The sequence below is a fragment of the Nothoprocta perdicaria genome, unplaced genomic scaffold (genome assembly GCF_003342845.1).
Source record: "Nothoprocta perdicaria isolate Ctin4 unplaced genomic scaffold, notPer1 scaffold_45, whole genome shotgun sequence".
NCBI classification, from domain to species: Eukaryota; Metazoa; Chordata; class Aves; order Tinamiformes; family Tinamidae; genus Nothoprocta; species Nothoprocta perdicaria.
In genome coordinates this window covers 1,371,524-1,396,025 of record NW_020455699.1, presented here as the reverse complement: position 1 = coordinate 1,396,025, position 24,502 = coordinate 1,371,524, and positions in this window count along the sequence as shown.

Below are 24,502 nucleotides of genomic sequence, written 5' to 3'. Positions count from 1 at the left end.
AATCAGGCTGCAATTTTCAAGTTTTCACCCATTTCTCTTTCAAGCAATTCTGCCTCTCCTATTGTCCACAGTGGTTGCTCTCAAATCAGTGATTGTTTTGATTTATTGACAAACCACAGTTTACAGTAAATGTCATCCCAGGGTAGCATTATCTGAAACGCATGTGCCAAGTGACTGAGTAAGGGTTGTCACAAAGGATTATTCAAGACCATACTTTCCAAAACTAGCATACATCACAAAAGACCAAAAAGACTTGCAGGGTTTTTGTTCAGGGTCCTCATTGGCTATTATCTAGGTGCAAAAGAATGAAACGGGAAAGGTGTATGACACGCTGAAATCACTGGCATCCACTGTAATTCTGTAATTTCTTTTTTTTTACTTTTTTTTTTTTTTTTTGTTACTGCAGAGAATGGCTTCAGGATTAGCCAAGCACAAAGATGAGCTTTAAAATTGTTACTTCCAACCTGCATTCAATCTGAGCCTGCCTTACCACACATTTCAACAATTTTACTACACCCTCTTTGCTGATTGTTGGACCATTTAATTGGGATCCTGCTTTTGCTTAACTCCAAACATCCACGCCACCTCCATAATCTTACTACTTTTCAGTGTTGATACTTTTTTTTTCAAATATTGGTATATACTTAAATTCCTTTTCAAATAAGGGTATTGGCAAACCTGCTTGCTTTTCTTTTTACACAGACACACRCAGACACAGACACACTATATGTATACATATATATATATATTTTATATCCATCTATATATATGGCGTATGCCTGATATCTGAAGTTTTCACCTCAGCTGATTTATGTCTGTTTTTAGCTCTGCAAACCTTTATTAACTATAGTGGAGTTATTTGTGGGGGATTTTTAAGAAAAAGCCTTTACGGCAGCTTGATAAGCAAGTGTCTCACTGAAAAAGATGGCAGAGTGATAATTCCTCTGGCAGAATGAAATGGGAAAAAAAAAGAGCTGTCATCTAGCAAATGACAAATGACAAAGCCATTTCTAGTCCCTATAGATTAGCACTGTATCTTTTGCAGAACAAATATGCTGTTAGAGGTTTTGGCCTTTGGGCCAAATATAAAGAAAAAAAGTTCCGCTGGTATCAGACTGAAACTATTAATTTGTGTTTGAAATAGATTATAATTAATTATAATTATTAATTTGTTTAACTGGGAAGATGCTCTCCTAGAAACTATCCCCTTTGAGAGGTGAGCAGAGCACCAAAGAGCTAGCTAATATAATGGTTCTTTTCCAAAGTGCCTGTAAACTAAAGAGAGAAAAGATGGCCGGTGGAAATGAAGAACGGTGACCCAGTGTTGATTAGGTTGGTGGCACACCTAAATTTCCTCGACTTCCAGTCCAGAGACCTATTGCCTTGGTGGTGTGGGCTGGTGACTGAAATGGTGACAGAAGTGATGACAGAAGTCAGATGCAAGACCATTTATATCAATATATACCAATACCCTCTCTACTGCTTCTGTAGCCTTCTCTTATGCTTCTTCCCTGAAAGCCTCTCTGCTATTTTGATGAAGGAGACTATCCCACTGCCCTTCTTATAGCACTTTTCTTACCATGATTTTTCAGTTAAGCTGCTTATTAAACAGAACACTGTACGCAGCCACTTGGTGAGATCAGCTACCTATACCTTTTATGGATTTTTTTTTTTTTTTTTAGTGGTCTCCCTGCTTTCTCCTATCTTTTAGTTAAAACTATAGAGCTGCTATCTGATGATGATCGGCCTCTGGTCAGCCTTCTCAGTGCAGGGCTGATTTAGACTTTGCAGCTCAGTCACAGCAGGGAAGATAAACCCTGAACCACATGATGATGTTGGCAGTGTCAGACAGTGGAAATGAAGTCTCCAGGGGATACCAATTGACATTTCAACACTTTGGCTGCCAAAGAACAGGCTTGTACACACACAGAAATAGAGAAAGTTACAGGGGGGAAAAGCATGAAAAGTCTTGAAAGTTGAAAGCACTGTGAAAAACAACTAGCATGTATTTGTAAAATGAAAGTGAGTGTGTATTTCACTTTTGATTTGTTTTTACATGGCAGGGCTGACCTTAGATGCTTCTTGCCCTCCAAAAATACACGATAAGTTACCAGGAGTTAAAAGTAACCYAGCTCTGCTTTCGGATAACAGCAGTTATATTCAAAGTAGAATCATAGTGGGTTTATTTGTTTAGAAATTGTCATGAGACTCTCCTACAACTGCAATTTCTTGAGTTTTATAAAGCAGGAGGTTTGGTATTTTCTTCTGCTTTATACCTGACTTGCACCAACACGTCTCCATGGTCTCCATAAATTCTAACCCATACAATCAGAAAACAAGACTATTCTTGGATGTTTTTGACAGGAGCTCATTCTCATCTGACTCTCATTTTAATTTTGCTTCAAAACCTGTTTCTTATTAAAAAAAAAAAAAAAAAAGAAAAGAAGAAGAAAGAAGAGCACATTCAAGTGGTCTGAAAGCCTCCATCTGATTTCCCCCACCACCCCCCCTTACCTCTTCCCCCTTCTCCTTTCTCATTCTTTTCTTTCCTCTGTGACATTTCCTATGATGAGCAAGGGGGAAGAATAGCACTCGCCTCTCCTGTCAGTTTTTCTTTTGGCAGCTCTGAATGCTGGGTCTGGCTTTGCCATTTGCAAGGTCTCTTTCAATGCCTAGGACACAGCTGGCGCTTCAATCAGGAGCTCACACCGTGAAGGAGCTGGCAGTTGATCCCCAACCAGCTCTGTGGAAGATATATCATATATTACGCGGCACACAGTGGAATACTCTTTTCATTCCGTCGCGGTGCGAGGCGACTCTGCCCGGGAGCACTTATCTACAAAAATATTAATAATGTCCCACTCTCCTCAGGGATGTGAGTRCTTGGGGGTTGAACTTTGCCAGCCCCAGCTTGTCAGGTTGACGTGACTTTAGCAAATTCAGTAAGGGTTTTTGTCCTGCCGTAGATGGTTTAAGTAGCTTCACTGTCAATTTTGTTTTTTTTAATCACTTTGTGGAATTGAAGTGTGCAAGAGAATTTGCAGACAGATTTTTTTTTTTTTTTTTTTTGTGAGGAGTTGGTGTGGCAAAAATCAAGTCAAGCAAACTTCCTTCTGGCTTGATTCAGGAGTGCAGTCTCAAGCCTGGAAGTACTGCAAGAATTTTTGCCTCAGGTTGTCTTCTTGGAGGGAAAAAAAGCCAACTGCCACACGAAGGGCAGCACTGGACAAGCACGGTGGGTGGTTAAGGCTGTCTGTGGACCAGTGCCCTCTGCAAGCTGTTCAGTTAGTGCCGAGGGGCTGCTAATACCAGCACATCTGATGAGCAAATCTTTCCAAGCTAGAGAGGGCCTCTATGGTACTATTTATTTATTGGGTTAGTCTGCTCCTGTGTAAAGGATGTGATGCTGCAAGGTGACTGAGGGTCTTTGCTTCTTATTTGCCTCATTGAATTGGGATCATAATGCTCAAGCAAGTTCAGTCCTGCTTAAACTTGTGTGGTGGCTTAAAGGAGTTTCATGAAGCATCTTCTTCTCGTAATTTGCATGTACAAGCTAAAGCAATATGTTTATTAGCATATTTGCTTTGAAAATGAGCACGCTTTAAAGTCAGATGTAATGTGTTAGAAATGTTCATGAAAGATAAAGCAATGGCTCTGTCTTTATATGAGGCATAAATATTCCTTTTTACGCTCCTCAGTTTAGGATAAAAGAAGACAAAGACCCTTGAGGCTCTTTGGATTGTATAGAAGATATTGGAAAGAAAAGATCCATCTGAGAAAAATGTAAAGCCCATTTAGTAATGAGCTGGGGGAATCCTGCTCTTTTTTTGCTTCAAACAGAACAGCTGTTGGATGGGCAATTCTAGTAATGCCTGACGTGCTTTGCACTGTATTTACAGGACACTGTTGAAGTGGCTTATTATATGCATGGAACATTTCTTTTCTGCTCTCTTTTTACATTCTCTTCATTTCTCCATTCCCTCTTTCCTCTGCCTGAAATGACAACCGTAGCTGCTGTAGCAAGTTGAGATGTCATTGCAGGTCTCCCATCCTACATAGGAGATGTGCTACTGTCAGCCATTGATCTAATAGCAGGTACGCTGGCCAGAGACTGGAAAGCTGTTCTGAGCTGTCCTTGGGCTTTTCTCTTTCTTCATGATCTTCATCACCTCTTTGCAGTAATCCTGTCTTATCTGGGGAATGGCTCCTTTCCTTATCTTGAAACCCAGGTGCATGTTGTAAACAAATTGCTTTTCTCTTGGGCAGTTCGAATTGTAAATCTTCCAAATATTAGCTCAGTATTAGGTAAAGCACACAGCATGCATTTTACAGCTGCTCAAATGCAGCACACTCTAGACAACATTTGTAATGGTAGGACTCAGTGTCACCATAGTGAGAGCTGGTCAGTCTGAGAATGCTTTCAATACAGCTAATGAATTGACATGCATAATTTTCCAATTATTTGACCTGAGGGGAGGCAGTTCCCATCTTTATTTTCTCTAATTTTATTTTAAACAGAGCAATTCACTCTGTGTATTCTCTGACACATTTAATACCTACAGAAAAGATGCACTAAATAGARTGTAAACAGCTTGATATATTTGTATGGAACAAATATTCAGGTYGTTAAACAGATTTGGGATGAAATACACTGAACTTACAGAACTAAAAGTCCATTTTTTTTCCAATTCCATAACTGCTATTGCCATTTATGGGAAGTTCTGACCCAGTAGGAAGTGCAGATGCCACATTCCCAGGCATTTTAAACTCCAGTTTTTAAATAGCCAATGCCCCCAAACACCTTATCTTAAAAATAATAGCTTCCCTAAGAATTTAATTAGGTCATCGACAGGGGTTATCTTTGGCACTCTGAAATTAGCTTTGTTGCAGACACTTGGRAGGACAATTAGGGCCCATCTTATTAACACTGAAGGCTAAAACTCCAGCACTGTCTTGTCTCGGGACATAATCTTTCATGCTTCACAGCTCTACTTTTCACGGTTAGTGGCAGTGGAAACAGTATGGGGGGAAGGGAAAASGGCTAACCTGAAAGAGCTAAATAAATATCCAGTTTAAGGAAGTTCCTTCAGGCTTTTTATTCGATGACCCTGATAAATATGACTCAGGAGAAGAAACAAGGCTGCAGGGGATTGGAGAGCTATAATTAGATCCAATAAATTCCCTTAACTGAATTCCTAACATGATGTTTAAAGAATAGGTTATTTATATGATGCTGAAGCACAGCCCTTTGTGTGGAAGAGTATTAAATATAAACTGTGTTAAGAATTCTTATARTAATCAGATATATTTCTTAGGATAAAATTCTGCTTTATTTTAATTTTTGTAGGGAAATACCATGCTTTGGCAGCTGTACTGCTATTAAACATAAAAGTTATGAAAATGGGCTGTCATGAAGATAACTACAAAAAAAGATTTTTCACATCTCATAATCCCTGGTTAAAAATACACAATATATTTTGCATTTTTTGAACACAGTCTGTTTCTAGATTCAAGCTATTACATTATTTGGGGAGATTTTTCTTTCAGATAACTGTTTCCAGCTTTTTTTTTTTTTTTTTTTTTTTTTTTTTTTTTTTTTTTTTTTTTTTNNNTCTTCTGTAGCAAAGGGAGACTGTTGTGTCTCACATGCTGGGTCTTCACGGCCTTTTCTTACAAAATCTCCTTCCCACATGTGTTGTACAATAACAAGTAAAATGACCCTCCAGGGTCATGGGATAACACTCAGGAGTTGCTGCTTGCTTTCCCCTTTCCCCCCCCCCCCTTTTTTTTTTTTAAGTGGTACCTGCTGTGAGGTTCTTTATATAGTGCTTGCAGCAAATCACAGATGTTTTACACACTGGAAAAATCAACAGGAAGCAATCGCTGAAGGAAAAAAACAGAACCAGTGGGGGATGGCAAAGGAGGAGAGAGACTTTGTTTTACCATTCCTTGCCATTTTCTTCGAAGTGACCTGGTGCAGTTTTCATTTTTTGGTAAGAAACTTGCTTAACACAGGCAGGATGGCTTCACTATTGTCATGTTCTCTTTCCATGAGCATTGGGCCAACTCATGAGTCTACTGAGGGAGAAAGGAGGATGGAGCAGTGCTTCTCCTGGTTTTATTACAAATGTATTAACAACAACAACAAAAAAATACAATGAGAACTGTGGAAAAAATTATTTCTCTTTGTTCTTAAACCCTTCTTCATGTGGTCCTATCTGATCATCTGCACAGAATGAGGAAAAGGTAGTAGGCCACAGATACATATTTTGAACAGCAACCAACATTTTCAATGAGCAAGAAGAGAAACTGCTTGGTCAACTGAGCTTTCTCATCTTATATTCCTTTTATTCTGGGTAAACCTTCTTGTTATATTCCTGTCAGTGTCTCATAATTCTTCCATGCAAATTCAGTTTATTTGAGCTTTGTAAAGATGGATATGGGTCACCACCAGAAGACCTTTAGGAAAGGGAAGGAAAGTTCAAATGAAAAAAGAAGATTTTTCATTTGAAAGATGTTGCCTTTTCTGATATACAAAGAAAACCCTGCAGATATATGCACAGGTCTTCCAATACTATAAGAAAAATTTTCCATCAAAGAGTTTTTCTAATGATGGTAGGATCTTATTAGTTATATTAACTTTGTTTAAAGAATGACRGAATGTAATAATTTATTTTCACTATGGTATGAATGATACTGAATGATCATGAGTAGAGAACAAAATGTTATACAGATAACATGTACTAAACTTACAGAATCAAAAGATTCTATGAACCAAACATTCAAAGAATCAGGGTATATTTTAAGAAACCTTTTGGAAGGCTTGTTTTTATACAGGGATTCTGTGTCTTGATTAAGTAATTGGGTTGTGCTGTATGCATATAACGTTTAGCTCCCTGGCAGTATTGTCATGAGGTACCCAGGAAAGAAGGTTTATGAATCGTGATAACAGCAATTACTACTAAATGAATTGACTTGGATGTCATTCTCTTATATATCCTGGCTAAGACTTCCTGTGGGATAACTGTTAAGCAGGAGGTTTACCAGGAGTGCCTCCATATGGCATATATGTTTGTGAGTTTGGAGTGAGGGTGAGGAGTTGGTGCAAACTTCTGAACAGTTTAAGGACATTGATAGATATTCATGACAAATCAGGGTTAATAAAGAAAATGACCCAGAAGAATTCCAATCTCTGGGTCAAGAAAGCACAAAGAAGATGAGGCTGTTAAGAGATGAGGTTTCATCAGTATTTTCCCTCTCATATTCTGTTCTTCATCTGGCTGTGCCACAGCGTGTTGGCTGAGGACAATACCTGCCTTGCTGTTTTCCTGTCACTTCAGATATAAAGCCATCATARCAGGACGGGGTGAGAGGACTATGAGAGTACAGCCCAGGGTGTTGGACCATGCAGTTTTAAAGCTTAAAAAGGAGAAGCCAAGAGAACACAGAAGGAGCTAGGCCTCATAGAGGAAAGTCAACATTTGCTGTATAGAAAAAAGATCTCTTTAAGGTTGACTATGGCATTTTCATAGGTTTTGTGAGATTCTTAGGTTTATTACAGAATTCTTRACCAGAAAGCAAATGCAGTGGACCTCTTCATATATATGCTATTTTAATAAAGTAAGAAAATTGATGAATGAGGATATGTGAAGTAGGAGTATGCATTGTACAAATCTTCTCTGCAAATTTGTGGTGTCCACACTAAACACACTAAAAGATGAGCACTGGCACATTAACACAGAAACTAGAATCAACTTAGCTTAACATTGCAGAGGGCTATAAAGTCACTTACCTTTTTGAGAAATTTCTGAGCCCTAGGCAAACCTAAGAAACAGGCTGTGGGGGAAAAAGAGTAGATAAAGGAAGGAGTAGATAAAGGAAGAATAGATACAAGAAGGGAATTCTCCTTTCCTTGCTTCCAATGCAAGCAAGATATGGAACAAATATGCAACTGCCTTTTGACTCCTAATGACTTTTTCTAAATGCAGTCAAGCACCCACTGGAAAACCTTGTGTCTGGAAACAGCAGCTTTATGAGTTACTGTCTCTCACAGACTTTCTTAGTCCAGACGAGAACATCTGCAGTGCTGTCTTCATTCAAGTCAGAACCTGGGCATTTCCTAGGGAAAGGAGCTTAAAGCTGTGTAGGGCACTGGATAATGATCTCAAGGCTGATCCAGTTGGTCCATGCACTCTCAGGCTTAGTGGCAGATGGATAGAACATGTGGCCCTTCTCTGGAGGGGTAAACTGCAAGAGTGCATCTGCCTAATGATCAGTCAAGGGTCTCCCCTAACCTATGGTGACATGTAACCTCCTCGTTCCCGTGTCAGTATTGTCACTGTCCTTCCAACCATACACATTAGCCATACGTACACCACCAAYGCAGTTGTATTTGGTATCTGTGGATATAATTTGGTATGTATGAGGATTGCTGTAGCAGAGAATTAAATGAAGGAAACACCTGCTCTTTTTAAAAGCAGTATAATTCTCTTTCACACGCACCCTTTCTGGTTTCAGAATTCTCTTTGCCTTTTTTTTCTGCAGAAGTAAATGCAGCTTTAAGATTCTGTGTCTGGAGAAATCAATACATATTTCTGCATGTAGAACAAGTACTGAAAACAAGGGCAAAAAGAGAAGGCAGCTTCAAATATTTGACATCAGAGAGTTCATCTACTTCATCTAAGTAGATGATTTTAAGGAAAAATTAAAAAAGAGACATCGCAAACTCTGCTTTGAAGTATCTTTCATAAAGGAAAATCGCTGATTACTTATATGCTGCAAGTAGCTTGTTCAAGAACTTAGCCTGGTCAAAAGGCTGAGAAAACCTGTTAAGGCTAAGCAAGTAGATAGTAGCAGCAATAGCTGGCTTCTATTACTATATATATATATATATATTTTAAAATGATATATACAAGTTAACTTCTTAACAATCTATATAATCATGAAGCAAATATTATTCATCTGTGATGCCCTATCTCACCATACTTACCTCTTGAGCAGTTGGACTGGCTTCAGGTAAATAAATACAAGTGAGAAGAATTTATACCATTTTAAAAGAGAACCTATCAAAAAAAGACAGGTTTAATATTTATACAGTTCTACTCTAGACTTTTCTCTTCATACAGTAATATGCACAACTTTGTCTTCTCTTTCAACACAACTGTGAATTTTGGGTAGGAAGTGAATGAATTGACGTTTATCTTRTATTTCCAGCAAAGGAAATTATCAAACTATGTGTAGCAAAAAACTAGAATTCTTCATTTCACCATGTGAAATTTATCTGTTCTCCTTTGATTAATGAACCTAGTGGTCATTATTTGTATTTGTGTGAAATCTGAGACTATGTCAATATTCTGAGGCTTGGAGTTTTTTGATGTCAAGGTTGCTGACCTATTTCAGAAATTTTACATAAGAATTTTAGTATATTCTTTTAAAAAATGTTTATTTTAAGTGTGAATGAATTGGGTTTTTGTACACTAAAAAGCGATAAAGGACAGCTTTGATGGGTTACGTCTACACAGTTAAAGGCAGGCAGATGAGAATTCGTTCCAAGCTAGCTAGACCTGAACTTGGTCCAGACTAGAAGCTGTGTAACCACATAGCATGGCACTGAGCCCAAGCTAATAAGCCCTACTAAGAGGCATTAAAGCAGTTGCACAACTTTTGGATAAGGCCTGGCTTGCTTCCAGGCAGCTTGGAGCAAAGGCAGGATGAACTCAGGTTTGTCAGAAAAAGACAATGAAGACAGTGCCTCAGATCCCATAGGCTTAACCTGTGCTCCAAACATGCAGCCTTTACCTGTGCTCCAAATCTGTTTTGTACCTTAATAAAAAAAAAAATTTAAAAAAAGAAAATTAAAAAAGGCACTATAAAGGTTGTGTTTATGAAGACTGTAGATTGTTTTCTACACTGCTATTTTCAAAGTAAAATAGTGGTTGTATATTTTACTTTCTATTCTTCAGTTTATGCCACTAGCAGGTCCTTTTGGAAGACCATTTTGTAAATGCCACTTGAGGGGATGGTGCAAGGAGCATGCTCAAAAGACTTGAGCAACAGTTATTTGCCTGACTTTGCCTAAGTCTTTTACTTTTATTCTTCACACTGGAAGAAAAGACCTGCCTTTTCCTCAGTTCAAAACCATTGTTTGCAACTCCTTTATAGCCTCCTGTCACTTTTCCTGGSTGCCAGAATCCATTCATTCAAATGTATTTATTTTTTTAGCTAGACCTGGAGATGAGATCCTGTTAGCTTCCTAAACTGGCTCTGCGTGTGCTTGTCTTTCTTTSCTGACTTTTTTTGCTGCCAAGCAGAGAGATCCATTTTCTTGAGGACTCCTCTTTTGAAAATGTTGGTTTTGGAGTGCTACTGGAGACCACAGAGTCATCAGAGCTGGAAGAGCTTATTTCCTCTTTATGAGATGAAGACTTTAAGCCCTGTGCATGTAGGAAGGCTGGAAGGCTGGAACTAGTATTGTTCAGTTGCCTCCCACACCCATCCCAAAAAAAGATCACCAGAAGAGCACCAGTAGAGCAGAGAATCAGGTCCCCTGTCTTTTAATGTATTTTAAACTTGTCATATTTAGTCTTCTGTGAAATTAATTCTTTAAATTCTTCAATAACTAGTTCCTGACTTAAATCACATTAACAATGTACCCTTAAAGTATTCTCCTGAGTATTCCCGTTAAAAAAAAAAATAATAATAATAATAATATTTGACAGTTCCTCTATAGAGAGGAAAAAGCATTTGAATGATGTTGGGTATTTTGCCAAGTCTGTCAAATGAGTAACACTTCCACTTTCTCAGCTCTGTCTCATTAAAATTGTATTCTAATTCTGTCTCAACTTGGTCTCTTTGCTTCATAAGTCATTGCCTGCTCATTACTTGTAGTGTGAGAGATGAAATTTATTCAAATCTGATAGCAGGGATAAAGAATTGAAAGGCAGGCAGCTGGGAGAAATGAAATTAGCTTATTCTAATGCTTTTTTGACAAGATTTTTTTCATAGCCATGGGTTACTATAAGTGTCAGTTTGGATTGTGGTACTGTCTTTGTTAGATTTGTTTGTGTGTGTGTGGTTTTTTTTAATACACACCGTCTTAAATGTAAAATTGGTTTTCCTTTGTCACATCATTTGAAATAATGTGCAATATCTCAGTATCTGTGTTGATAACAAGGTCACATAATACTTGCTACAACATTCTGTAATTATTTTATCATTATAATTGTCCAACAAATAATACAATTTTGCAATTGCTTTAAAGTAGATTCTTCAGCATGATATTTAGATAAACAGCATACATACAGTAAGGTTTGGACAAATAATATAAAATAAAGCATAAGTTGCATGCAATATAATGAGAAATGCAGAAGGGAGATGAGCTTTCTAACCCAAATATTCTATCTCAAGTTTTGAATGTCAAAAGAATACACTAAGGAATTTCTAATTTTGAATATAGAAGAATATTAGAAGCAAATTGACTTAAAGCACAGCATTTTTCCATTATAAAATTGAGTTGTTAAGAAATTATATGGTCTAATTACTGAACTTGGTATTTTTGACTACTTGGATTATGAACAGATATTGTCATTAACTAGCTAATTAAATTGACTGTAGTAACAAGCAGTAATTTAGAAATATGTTCCAAATTAGTTTTTATATGAAAGCAAAGTCTTTGTTGATCTGTGCATGTGATTAATGTCAAGTGTCATGAATTAGCTCAGGGATCTCTGGTGGAGGAAGAGCTTTACAAAGAGAAGTATCTGTATTTGACAGAAACAGATGCAGTCAGAGGAGCAGTTTCTATTCAATTAAAAACTTGAACTAGAAAATGTTAATGAGGATGCATATATGTATTTTCTTGGAGGATAACAGACAAAGCATCTCACTACATAGAGAATGAAAATATTTCCTTCTCAAAAGGCAAAGGTTTTTTTTTTTTTTAATCAGCTAAACAACTGATTCTTTTAGCCCCAAATCTTACTGCTGAAATATACTTGAAATTTTGCAGTTCAAAGGAGGAAGTATTGGATTCCTAATCTTAAAAGCTTACATACTATAAAATTTTTCAAACAAACAGATTGTTAACGTTTGAAGCAGCCCATTAATTAAACATGATGTCTTAGAAGCCATTAAGAACCTAAGCATGAGGAAGCCCTATGTGTTGTATTATACATTGGGGCTATACTAGCCAAACTCCTAAGCAGATCAGATTTAGATCCAGATGCACTACAGAAAATGCATTTTAATTGGACAAACTGGTAAGAAGAATCTTTATTCTAGAGTTTGTTTTCTCTTCTTGTTTAATAGTTGCATCATACTTTTCTGATATTCCTTGTTCCCTGTTCAGGAATTAGATGCTTTGAATGAAATAGTTTAATTTGGCATTTAATGTAAAGTGCTAAAAAATAAAGGCATAGTTGTAGAAAGTATAGCTGACTTGGATTTTTAGGGAAAAAAAAATATGTCCCTGAACTGATTTCTAAACAGTATGTGATACTAGACARGATAATACAAGATGAATCCCAAAGTACTTGTGAGCTTACTCTGAAGCAGTCCAGTCTCACTGATCTCTGTAATGTCAGCCAGGGACAGAAAAAGCATCTTCTCAGCTATCAGTCCTCCAAATAGTAACAAAATCCTGTAGGGAAAATGGGAAATGGTAGGTCTAGGTATTGCTTTTCTAGTTGTCTTCTATTTTAACTCAGACAGAAATCAAGGTCTTTTGAAGCTTAAGCTTCTAGAGTTGATTAAGGTAAAGACTGATAACATAGAGTAAGCTTTCTCTTTCAAAGACCGTCTCAAAATGGTTTCAACAAAGATAATACTCCTTARAAAAAGTATAATTTTATTCATTATTTTATTTATTATTTATGCTCACAAATATATATCATAAACTGAACAGTGAATGAGAAAGATTTTTTTTTTTGAGTCTAGTTTTCAGTGATAATAGAAAGCTAGCTTTGGTGTTTATTTGATTTGAATCAAAATTCAGTAAATAACCAATTGTTCARTCTGCAAAAAAAAATCAAAACCTCTCTATCTGGAGTTTATTAAATTGAAAATAAGCTTTTTGAAGGAATTAATGTGCTGAAAAATATTTGGGTTAAACAAGATGTTTTATGATGCAAAATCTTATAACCATGAGATTTTTATCTCAAGATAAATATTCTCTACCCAGAACCGTGTGAGCTCTTGCCTGTAATGCTTGAAAGTCCTTTATTTGAAATGCTTGAAAGAAAGTAACATGTATAATTGACTTATTGACACACAACCTGTAAATGAAATTACTGTATTTAAGAGGAGAGTTCTAAAGCAAAGCTTTAGAACAAATTCTAAAGGAAAGAATAATTGAAGAATAGATACGGGTAGAAAGAAGAGGTAAATCCAGCATGAAATTTCTAAAGTACTTCCTGAGAGATTAACTAGTATCTATCTAGAAAATAATTTTCTTACCAAAAAATAGGTATTTGCTGTTATGATTATCAGTTTGGCAAGCTGATGTAGCCTTCCTCTATAGAAGTAACAGGAGCAAGCAGGTAGAAACCAAAGAAAATGAATAATTATGATGACAATATGATGGAATTGGTGACCTAAGAGGGCATAATATTATCATGTGTATTCCTAGGCAGAAACAAAAGATTTTCAAGAATTCTAAATAGAAGATCTCAAACCCAGTTAGGTCTTGGGGAGTTTCATGAGCACATCTGCACCCTGAATTTGTGGCAGTTTTTCCTCTGATCAGTATCCCTAAAGAGAGCAGATACACTCTCAAGTTAAGCACCGAAAAGAAGCCTTGGGCAATTAAATGTGACTGCTTGGAARTATTTGTACCGAGATAGCATGAGGCTAAAAAAGAACGCGAGGCCCGAGCCACTCGAGCACTGCGTGTGCTGCGATCTGTTCCCTTGACGAATTAATTCCAAATGCCTCCGGAGCACTTACTGCACCACAGTAGGACTGTGCTCTGGCTGAGGGGAGAGGGCTGGCAATTGTTTATGATAGTGAGTGCCTCCATAAATGTGTTTACAGGCAGACATCAGTGAGAGTGGAAACAGATCATAAATCTTAGGAAGATGTATTACAGAAAATGATCATGAAATTGCACAAGTGTTCATTAAATGTGAAATACAGTTCTGATAAGAAGCTTCTTAGAGCTGACATGTTTTAAAGAGTGCCTATAAATAGTGAAGGCAAGGAGCAACAAGAGGAGAAGTTTAATATGACTTGTGCATTGCCAGCTTGCTGAATGAAATTAGACAAGTTCAAATGAGAAACAAAATGACCTGTCCTTTGGAAAGTGCAGGGAAGTAAGATTAGCTAGAAAGCCAGAAGAGAAACCACTGAACATGAAATTGTATTTGAAATTTAACACATGAAAATAGAATTGTCTCACAAGCAGAAACCAACAGCTTTGGGCTAAGGTTTTAAAGCTATTTAAACACTTAAACAAACAAACAAAACACGCAGTTGGTGCTTAGCTGGCATTTGAGTGTTTAAATCTTTTTAAACACATAAGTGTGTGTGTTTCATATTTAGCTGCAACATCTAGGTTTAGGGGCTTTTAAGCGCACATTTGTTTCAATTTAGATACATAAAGGCACCCAGCTAGGTTTTCTGTGGAAAAAAAAAAGATACTGCTATGATTTAATTTGGTCAGTCATGGATGATATTTATTGAAATGAAGTTATTATCAACTATCTGGAGATATAGCTCCATATATCCATTCACCTATAAATCTGGTTCAAGATACTTGAACTGAGCAGTGAATTATTTTTTACAAATGTAGTCTTTAAATATATTTTTATACAACTGATGAAATAACAGTGAAACATTTCAATCACATCTAGCTCTCCCATAAAATTTGAGATGAGTTAGTAAATGCAGAATTAACAAATGCCTCCATTCAACCATTCTCGTTCTTACTATCTGGTTCAAGTACACAACTCGAAGCTTTACTGTCTACAGACAGCCCAGCCAGCCAAAACCTCCCTAAATTTAGAGAAATGACAGAAAAGTCTCATCAGACTCAAAGATCTCCTTTTAACATCACTTATTGTGACAAGATTGTACCCCATATTTTTTTATTGGGATTACCTGGCCATTGACTTCCCAAAAGAAGATTAAAGTCTAAATGGCAGCTGTGAAACTGTGGCTTTCTCTGAAACCTGGGGGAGCTGTTGACTCCACCACAATCAGGACGAAATCTCCACATAAGAGAATAAGTTTCTTGAACATCAGCTTTACTAGGATTACATAGCAGTGAACTCAAACTGAGGAATTTGATCGTTAGAAGATGATCATGAAGAAGTTATGAACAAACTGATAGCTTGGATATTGTGGCCTACTGAAAGAAAACAAGGATAACTTGACATTGTATGCTAAACCAAAGGGAAAAGGGGGAGTGTAACTTACTGATCTTATATGATAATTCTTTTTAATTAACTAAACCYAGCCCTGAGTTCCCTTTGCTTCCAGAAACTAAAAACTGCCTGCTCTGCTGTGCTCAGATCAACAAAGCCACTTCTGGTTTGGACCCACCTGCACCCTTTTAGCTGTGGGATGGAGGAAAAATCACGAAGAAAAACAGAAAGCTGGTCCCTGGCTCCAATACCAGCTGAGGAGTGAGGAAGTAGAGTTCTCTTTTTTTCATTTTTCCCCTTTTGCCTCGGCTCCCAGATCATTAGGATGGCAGGCTCTGCTCCCAGCTCAGGGAGAGAAGGCCAAGATGTGGGTCTCCCAGCTGGTAACATGATCTGGATTTCTTATCCCCCAAGCCATGAGGTCAGCAGCAGTCAGCTCACAGGGATGAAGCTCGGTCCTGCAGTCAACATATTTAGACTGATCACAGTTTAAAGAACACAAAAGCAAGAGTGCTGATTGTACAGCCTTTCTGGGGACAGTCAGATTCTTACTGTTTGTGACTGTGAGGTTGTGCACGCCTACCCACTCACTGACCGTGTAAAACAAGAAGAGCAGTGTAAACAGGTTTCAGGTGACTGCGTAGCTCAGCAGCTGCACAGATCAGTGAGGAAGGAATTGTTTTGAGACAGAGAAATGCCTGTGCAAGCAGAAAGCTGTTATAAGCCAGAGACAGTAATTATTGATAGCCCTGTGTTATGAAGCAAAATATCCTGTCATTTATCAGGGGAGTGAGGTGTCACAGTTGCTGCTCTCTGCTATCTTATCTGTGTCTTTTTAATTGACTGTATTACTTTGTGATTGATGTGTTGACTTGTATGTGATTTCAAAAAGAATAGAAACGAAAAAGAACCAAGGCCACTAGTAAATATTGACCTTGTCATATAACTTAGAGGTAACTTTCAAGGCATGTTCTCTGTCCTGTGACTTGGAGGGAAAAGGTAAAGCTTCGGGAAACCTTATCTCCTACATACATTTCATGCCTGAATCATACACACACACACCAGTTATTTCCGTAAAAGATTGGTCCTCTTCTCATCACAATGCTTTTTCTCTGTGGCTTAAAAAATGGTCAGTCTCTTGCCTTTGCTGAACTGTGCTTTTCTGTCAATCTTCTGGGTGTCCTGAGAAGGCAGCCAATCCCTTCTCTCAAACAATATGACTAATGCTTTTTTGATTTTCRCTGACCCCCTCTGAGCTTACCTCAGCTCAGTGGGCTTGCATAGCATTGGCTCCTTGCATATTTTCCAAAGGTCCTTGTAGGTGTAAATCTCACCACAATGCCCCAGCCAAATATCACTCATCTGAACTGACAGCCACACATTTGCTTTAACTGTCATTCTGTCATTCACCCCAGCTGTTGTTGCACTTAAAGAAGGCCACCAGCAATGAGCTGCTATTCCAGTTGCTGAGAAGGTAGCCAAGCCTTGTGCACTCTTCTTCCCTCTCAGTCTTTCTCTGATAGCTCCTTTGTTCCTGTTTTGCATTTCAGTGTAGCTGTAGAGGAAGACATATGGTAGAGCTGCTGTTGCCAGCCCCTTGTTTTGTTTCTCATTCTGTCTCTGACTTGGAAAACGATCCCTGTGCCTCAGCTTTTACAGAGCATTTTATAAAGTCCTTTGAGATATACAGATGAAACATATTACTCAGATACAACTTAGAATCCTGTGTTTTCAATTAAGATGTAAACGACAGACATATATTCTAATTTTATATTCAGAAAACAGTATAAAATATCTTTGGAATGTAATCTGTGACCGTGTGAAAACTGACACTTTGGTTTAAAAGGAGCTTTTGCTTTTGTCTCTTTAAGTGAAGCCCTTTCTGTTGACGCATAGTTATTTATGGAAATAAATGTAACTTTGAATAAGTTAAGCTAATGGGGCTTGTGGAGCTTTAGCATGAAGGGAAAGAATTATAGCATGCTGGGAATTTTGGTAGGAGTGGAGCTACAAAGAAGTTGCCACATTTGTTTAAAGTGCAGTTAAAAACTCTGGTTTAGGAAAATACAAAAGGGCGTAGAACTGGGTAGTTACTTTATGAATGTGGATGTAATGGAGAGAGCTCATTGGTTTCATAGGTCTGTGTTAGATTCCCACAGCCCTGAACAAACAGCCCTCAGCCTTATATTTTCTAAGCTTTTGTCTTCCCACTTTGGAATTCTGACTATGGGCACATTACCAAGCCAACTGGATTCACTACAAAGCTCCAGTGTAGCTCTTTTTATCGCAAAGATCAAGACAACAATTGTGCGCCTACAAGAAAAGAACAACTGAAACCATCGAGCAAACATTAAAAGAACAATTCTAGAGATAGTTGCCTTTGAACTGCAATAATGGGCAACATTGAGTCCTGAGATTTGAATTCTCAGTAAAAGGAATTCGTTACTAACTGCCTTTCCTTGTAATTATCCAAGCTGCTGGCAACATATATTTTCGGCAGCATTAATTTTCCCCAACCTAATATTTTTTAGTCGTGCTGAACCTCACACAATGGCAGTATTGTAAATCTACTTTATGGAGTTAGTTTTGTTTATTATAGAGTTCGTATATGAAAAAGGAAGAAATCAAAATTTTGTGTTGGCTTCTCCCCAAACCGCAGAAAATGGAGTATTGTTTTACAAGAACTTGTTCTGAAATATCATTTCCTGGATGTAAAAGAAGTATGGTATTTGTGCAGATGCATTCCACAAGCATGTACAATGTCCAGCTGAAAAAATATAGCAAGAGCAAACCTATTTTTTCTTTCCAGAGTAGCCTGGTTTCACACTTGGGGAGAAGGGGGGAGGAGGAAGGAAACTACTATTTTTACAATAAATGCCTCATTTTGCAATGCCCCAAAAGTAATTGAAGCTGGAACCTACCAGACACCAGTAATTCACAGTAAACATTCTGTCTGAGAATCTCCGACCACTGTTACTTTAGTTTTGGCAGTGGAGGACTAAACCATATAAATATAACCCTGTGAATCCTCTTGTAGCATTTTATTTCTCCCTCCATGTTTTTAGCAGATTAGCTTTGGAATTGTTAAACAGCTGCCTGAAGCTTTATTTTGCTATGGAAGGTTATATTTTAGGAAAAGCCCTTCCCAGATAATTTGATTTGAAAAAAAGAAACTGCAGAAAATACAGTGAACTGGAAACACCCAGTCCAGTCTTGCATTGACTATTGTGTGCATGGATGATGAAGTGCATGTGTGATGTGAAGTCTAAGCAAGCTGAACAGTGTTTAGGTTCCTCACTGATGAAGGGACAACGTTTTACATTTCCATTCATAGCTGTGTGGACAGATGGGTAGTCCCTGTTTGGCTCCTTTGCCTCCTTTGGTTTCAAAGAAAAATGGCAATAGCCTCTGCGTGACCTGTATGGGGAAACTATTAGCTGAGTGACGATTTCCACATSACCTAAGTATCAGGCTATGCGATTTCTCCTCCATGCAATCAAAAAGTTACAGGAATACCGAACACAAATACATGCAGACTTCTTGCTGTACCTGTTACTCTAGGATGCCCTGAAGCTGGTACAAACTAGCAGTAAAGTCTCCTATAAGATTCCTATCAAACTAGGAATCTTATTGAGAAATCACTCCCCCGCTTCTAAGACAGCATCAATTCAATTATAGAGAATAGATCTAAAAAGAGAAGCACTAGTATGCAGGAGGAGAGACTGGAGCTTTTGTAGCACTGATGATTTCAGGGAAGTTATTCTGGTGTAACTCTGGTGAATTTTCACTTATATTTTGCTGGCATGTAACATAGTCCTTTGAATCCATTCGAATGCTGATATGCTCCAACTTGAGAAGAATTTTCCTTTTTTAAAACTGTATATACATTTAAAAATTGGAATTACCAATTTTAAACATACATTTAAAAGAAAACTGCTATGTTGAAAATCTGAACTACAAATGAAATGTTAATAATTTTCAAGAGTTTGTGTGTTTGTGTGTGTGTGTGGTGTTTCTTCTTTTTTTAGCTTTCTATATTTCACACGGTTGAAATTTTCCCCAATTATGATATGTCAGTCTAGTAACTATTTAAGTTTCTCAGGAAACAAAGTGAGAAGGAGGTGTCAGGAAACAGCTGGTCCATAGGTGATGTTTACAGCTTATCAGAAATACAAACACCTTTTTGGCCAGATTTCTAGGTTAAGTGTCTTTCTACAAAATAAACAGCCCTACTCATTTTTTCCACTGTGCTCTAACTAGCCCATATAAATCATGCTGACGTGTTCAGGCATCAACAAATAAAAGACCTTTCCTTTGAAGTGAAGCTATAATTGGCCTAGATTTGTGGTCCTCTCACTTTGGAGCAGCTCATGTTCAGCATAGCCAAAAGCTCTGATACTTCAGTAGCTGGTGAAAGAATATCCTGATGCTGCAAAGTCTCTCGGAGACCAGCACATTTAGCATGGACATCTCTTCTGCTGCACTGCTAGCAATTTTTTTCTCTTTTGTAAATGGATTCTTTTCCAGTGCAGTCAGTGCAAGAAATTTTTTTCTGGATAGTATATACCCTAGGGGTATGTTCTGAAATCTAATTACTGTTCGCAAGGTTCTTTGAAAGTTTAAAATGAAAAGCATTGTAAAAAATCTAAATATTTTGCTTTTTTTTCCAGTGTACTATTTTAAGCTCTAAAAGTTCCCGTTACATCCATCAGTAATTAAAAGCAATACTTTCCATGCTGTCACTAACATTGTCCATAGGATCATGTTAATTCAGTCATGGCCTGTCATGTTTTTATACTAGATTACTGAAACACCCGTATCTCAAGATGATCTTCACTTTCCATATCTTGCTAAGGCAACATCTTACTGCGTAAGAATTATGTGACTATTTTGAACTCAGCCTTGATATTTCCACCTTAGTACTTACTGTCCCACATTGAAAGTGGTATCTACTGTCCTGGAAAACAGTATTGAAGGTTTTTTCTTCTTCTAAATGATTTACCTTGGTAAATTGCCACCAGTCCAGTAATTCCAGCAAAGAAGTTTCAGTGCTTTTTATGAGAGTTAGATGACAAGACCAGCCACAGGAGAATAATGCAAGTGCATTAAATGTCCATCAAGTGCTGTACAGAAAAGGCAATCAAAATAAAAAGAATGTAAAATGAAAGGAAGTGATGAAACYACATTATATCACTACCATTAGATTTTAGTAGGTATGTCAAGTTAATGTTTTAAATTATCTGATGTTAATAGAATGGCACTAATTTGGAAAGACGTACAAATTCAAAAGAATGTTAATAAGGTTTTAGCAGGAAAATTAAGTATTTATGTATGTTCCTCTCTGAGGGAGAGAGCAAAATTGTACTGTAGCATGAATATGCAGCTCTGAGACAGGATTTGCCATTAAAAGGTGATCATAAAATCATGTATTATTTATATAGTTCCCCAGTTTTATATTATCATTGTATTATTTACCTCCAATTTCAAGTCTGTGGCTTAGTGTGCATAAAATGGTGGGGTATTTTTTTAAATATTATCTTAAGAAAACAAATTTTTAGATTAGCTTTCAAAACCTTAAAAACCCAAAAGGCAAAAATAATCCCCTTAACATTAATTGCTGTTTTACTAAATGAACTCTTCTGATCTATTTTAAAGCCCCCAAACAGAAATCTCATTAAAACACTATCCAGCGTCTAGTTTGAAAGGGAGGTGGGGATGTTTCTAAGGAAAAAAAAAAAAAAAAAAAAGAGTAATTTGTATAAATCTTCCAATGTCTTTTGGAGCATTATTGGACCCATTAAAGCTTGTTGCTAATAAACCTACGGGAGATAAAATGTCACAATTGAGATTAATTTCCTCTTCATTTTTGCCTTATGTTCATCCAAGTGCTGCTAGTACTGGACAGTATATAGTATAAATGACTTTATACTGTTTCAACTTATCTATCTACTATAAACCACCTTGCTGATATCCAAGAAGTAGATGGTGTATACATTAGTTGTTACTGTTAAAACAGAAACTACTCTTCCATCTCTATCTCTACAATTTCAATTTAGAAGCAAACAAGAAAATCCTCAGAGGAAAACACCTTCAAATCTTTGCTTTGCACCTTGAAGGTGCTTCTTGGTGTCATACATGGTTTGCCAACCTGGAAATACAAAGTCTATCTATACCAGGGCTGTGAAGGATCTGTTTAAACAAGTGATGGTCAATCTTGATTGTAGGTGTAAGAAAACAGTTTTTTTCACATGTAGAAAGAATTGACCATGAGGAGGACAGCAAACCCTCATCTCTGCTCTTTATTTTACTGTCTTCTGAGTGTTGCATTTGTAGTATTTGTGAGAATTTTTAAAAGCTGGTGATGAGATTTGGGATACAATTTATTTTCGTCCTTTAGAGTGCAGCATGACAAGCACAGACACTCTCCAGTCTCATTAACAGAGTGGCTGGAAGGCTGGGGGAGAGTGTGCATGTTGACACAGGTAGACGGAGTGAAGAGGAATCCTCTTTAATAGTTTCCCAAGTCAGTGGTCAATGTGGCAGTGAAAGAAGCAAAATAAGACCCAGCATGAAAAGATCTTCAACCCTCAATGGGAGGTTGCAAGGTGAAATAAGTGCATAGTCCCCTCTATTCCATATCAACTCCTGGTGAGAATCACTGTCTCTAATTAGGTCAGGACGGGTAGGAATTCAAAAAGAAATACAAGATGATTGTATTTATGGATGCATTCCCTTGAGACTATTGAAATATTCTTTGCCCCAATCCTTTGGAAACTGAATTTCTGACACCGAACTCAGTGCTTGCTTATACTATTGACTCAATCGGAGTCTGCATCAGATGGTATCTTCTGGGCTGCCTTCAGAACAGCATTGCTGGCAGGTGGAGGGAGATGTTTGCTGCCTCTGCTCAGCACTGGTGAGGCCACATCAGCAGCACTGGGTYGAGATATGGGCTCCCCAGTATGRCAGAGACATGGATCTGTTAGAGGGAGTCCAGAAAAAGGGCACAAAGATTGTTAAGGGAGTRGAGCACCTCACATACAAAGAGAGACTGAGAGCCTTGGGACTGTTTAGCCAAACAAGAGGGCTCATTGGCATCTTATCAATGTATACAAATACTTAAGAAGGGAAAAAAGTGTGGGGGAAGAGGATGTATCCAGGCTTTTTGCAGTGGTGCCCATTGACAGGAAAAGGGGGAAAAGGCACCAATTGAAATACARGAAATTCCCTTTAGAAGTAAGAAAAGCCTTCTATAAATGTGCGGGTAGTCAAACAGTGGAACAAATTGTCAAGAGAAGTTATGGATTTTTCGTCCTTGGAGATATGCAAAATTCAACTGGACACAATCCTAAGAAACCTACTGTAGTTGAGTCAGCACTGAACAGTGGAGCTGTGCTAAATGATACCCATAGGTCCCTTCCACACACAGCCTTTCTGTAATCCTGTGTTTTACCTGGATCCTGTGATTCTGAAATCCTGTGATTCACACAATGTTTTTACATTAGGGCTCAACATGCTATGCAAGATTTAAATTAAAATAAAAAAGTCAGCTAATAACACTCCAATACTTCCTGATCTTTTAATTAAGCACACAAGTGTGTAAATCTTAGATTTTCACATTTTGTAAGCAATATTCTAATATAATGTCACTTCTTCTCCTTTGTTTTTAGACTATTTTAACTTTTGTTTTTAACTGTTACAAGGTAGAGACTTGATTCAAACAGCTGGCTTCATTCCTTTGCATGGAAGGATCAGTGACAATTGAAGGCATAGAGTAAACTCTTTTCTTCCATTTTTTCTGATATCTGTGTGGGTCTAACATTGTTACGAAGTGGCCATGACTCATTTTTGTTGTATGAGACACAGAAGAAAGAGTAGACATTGTGCTAGATGATCAGCCTGCAAACAGGCTCTAGGGCCACTCACCCATGCGCTGTGTGTAACCCAGTCATGTGAGCAGGACCTGGTGCTTATGGCAGAACAATAGTCTCCTTTATTTGCCTCCCAACTTGTAAACTGATATATGCTGAGTAAGCTGCAGTCTCAAGAATAATACTGATCCTGAAGAAACAAATGCAGATTTTCCCTAATAGCGTATGAGGTTTGTTGCCTAATTTTGAACTCAGCCTTTCTATTCTGTATTCATGGTGCAAATCATTAATAATTTTTCCTTTATAAAATAATGCAGTAACTGTATCTGAAGACAGCTATTTCTAGAATGCTAATATTTACGTACATTTTTATTGTATAGACATCTGCATGTGATGAYGTGGCAATCTACTAATATATCATTACAATCGCACTGATCCAGAGCAAATGACACATTAGGTGAAGCAGTTGGGTTTTTTTAGAAAAACACCCAACAATTACTCTCAGGAGTAATTAGGAGGGCCRTTATAATTATGAGGATATCACAACTTAAGGTGACTTGTTTGACTGAGTTGGGAGAGCCCCAACCAGGAAAGCGGCTGGTACCCTTGCCCTGTGTGGAGGAGCTGTGGACTAGGGCTGGTCCAGACTGGAGCAGGAATTGCTCTAGAATGCCTGACAGCACCTCCCAAGGGATATTCCCTAGGGCTATCAGGGGGAAAGAGAAGGGCTCTCCTCTGCAGCACAAGGAAGGAGAAGGGAGGATGGTGGACAGAAGGGCATAGGGAAGGATGGCTGGGGCAAAAGAGGGTCTACAAAGAGCTCTTTTCTCTACTGTGGAGGCCGGGCAGAGGTGCAGGTGACCCAGGAAGCCCAGGCAGGTCTCTTCCTCCTTGGAGCTTCCAGTCCCAACAGGTTGAAGCCCTGAACAGCCTGGTTGGACCAACATGCTGACCCTGCAAAGAGCAGCAAGTTGGGCCAGAAACCTCCCAATGGCATACACAACCTAGGGCATCCCATGGCTCAAGTGACTCTGAGCTCTTGAGGCTAATAGAGAGGACACTTTTAAGGTAAAAGGAACAAAACTATCATTCTTAAACAATGAAACATTTGATTCTGCAATAGTAATTTAGGTCCCTAAGATTTTAACTAAATATAAACAATCACCAAAATAATCCCTTGTAATAAACAGAATCAAATGAAAACAGAAGGGTGCAAGAATCTTAAACAGAGACAGATACACAGCAAATTTACTTTTTTTTTTTTTTCAACAA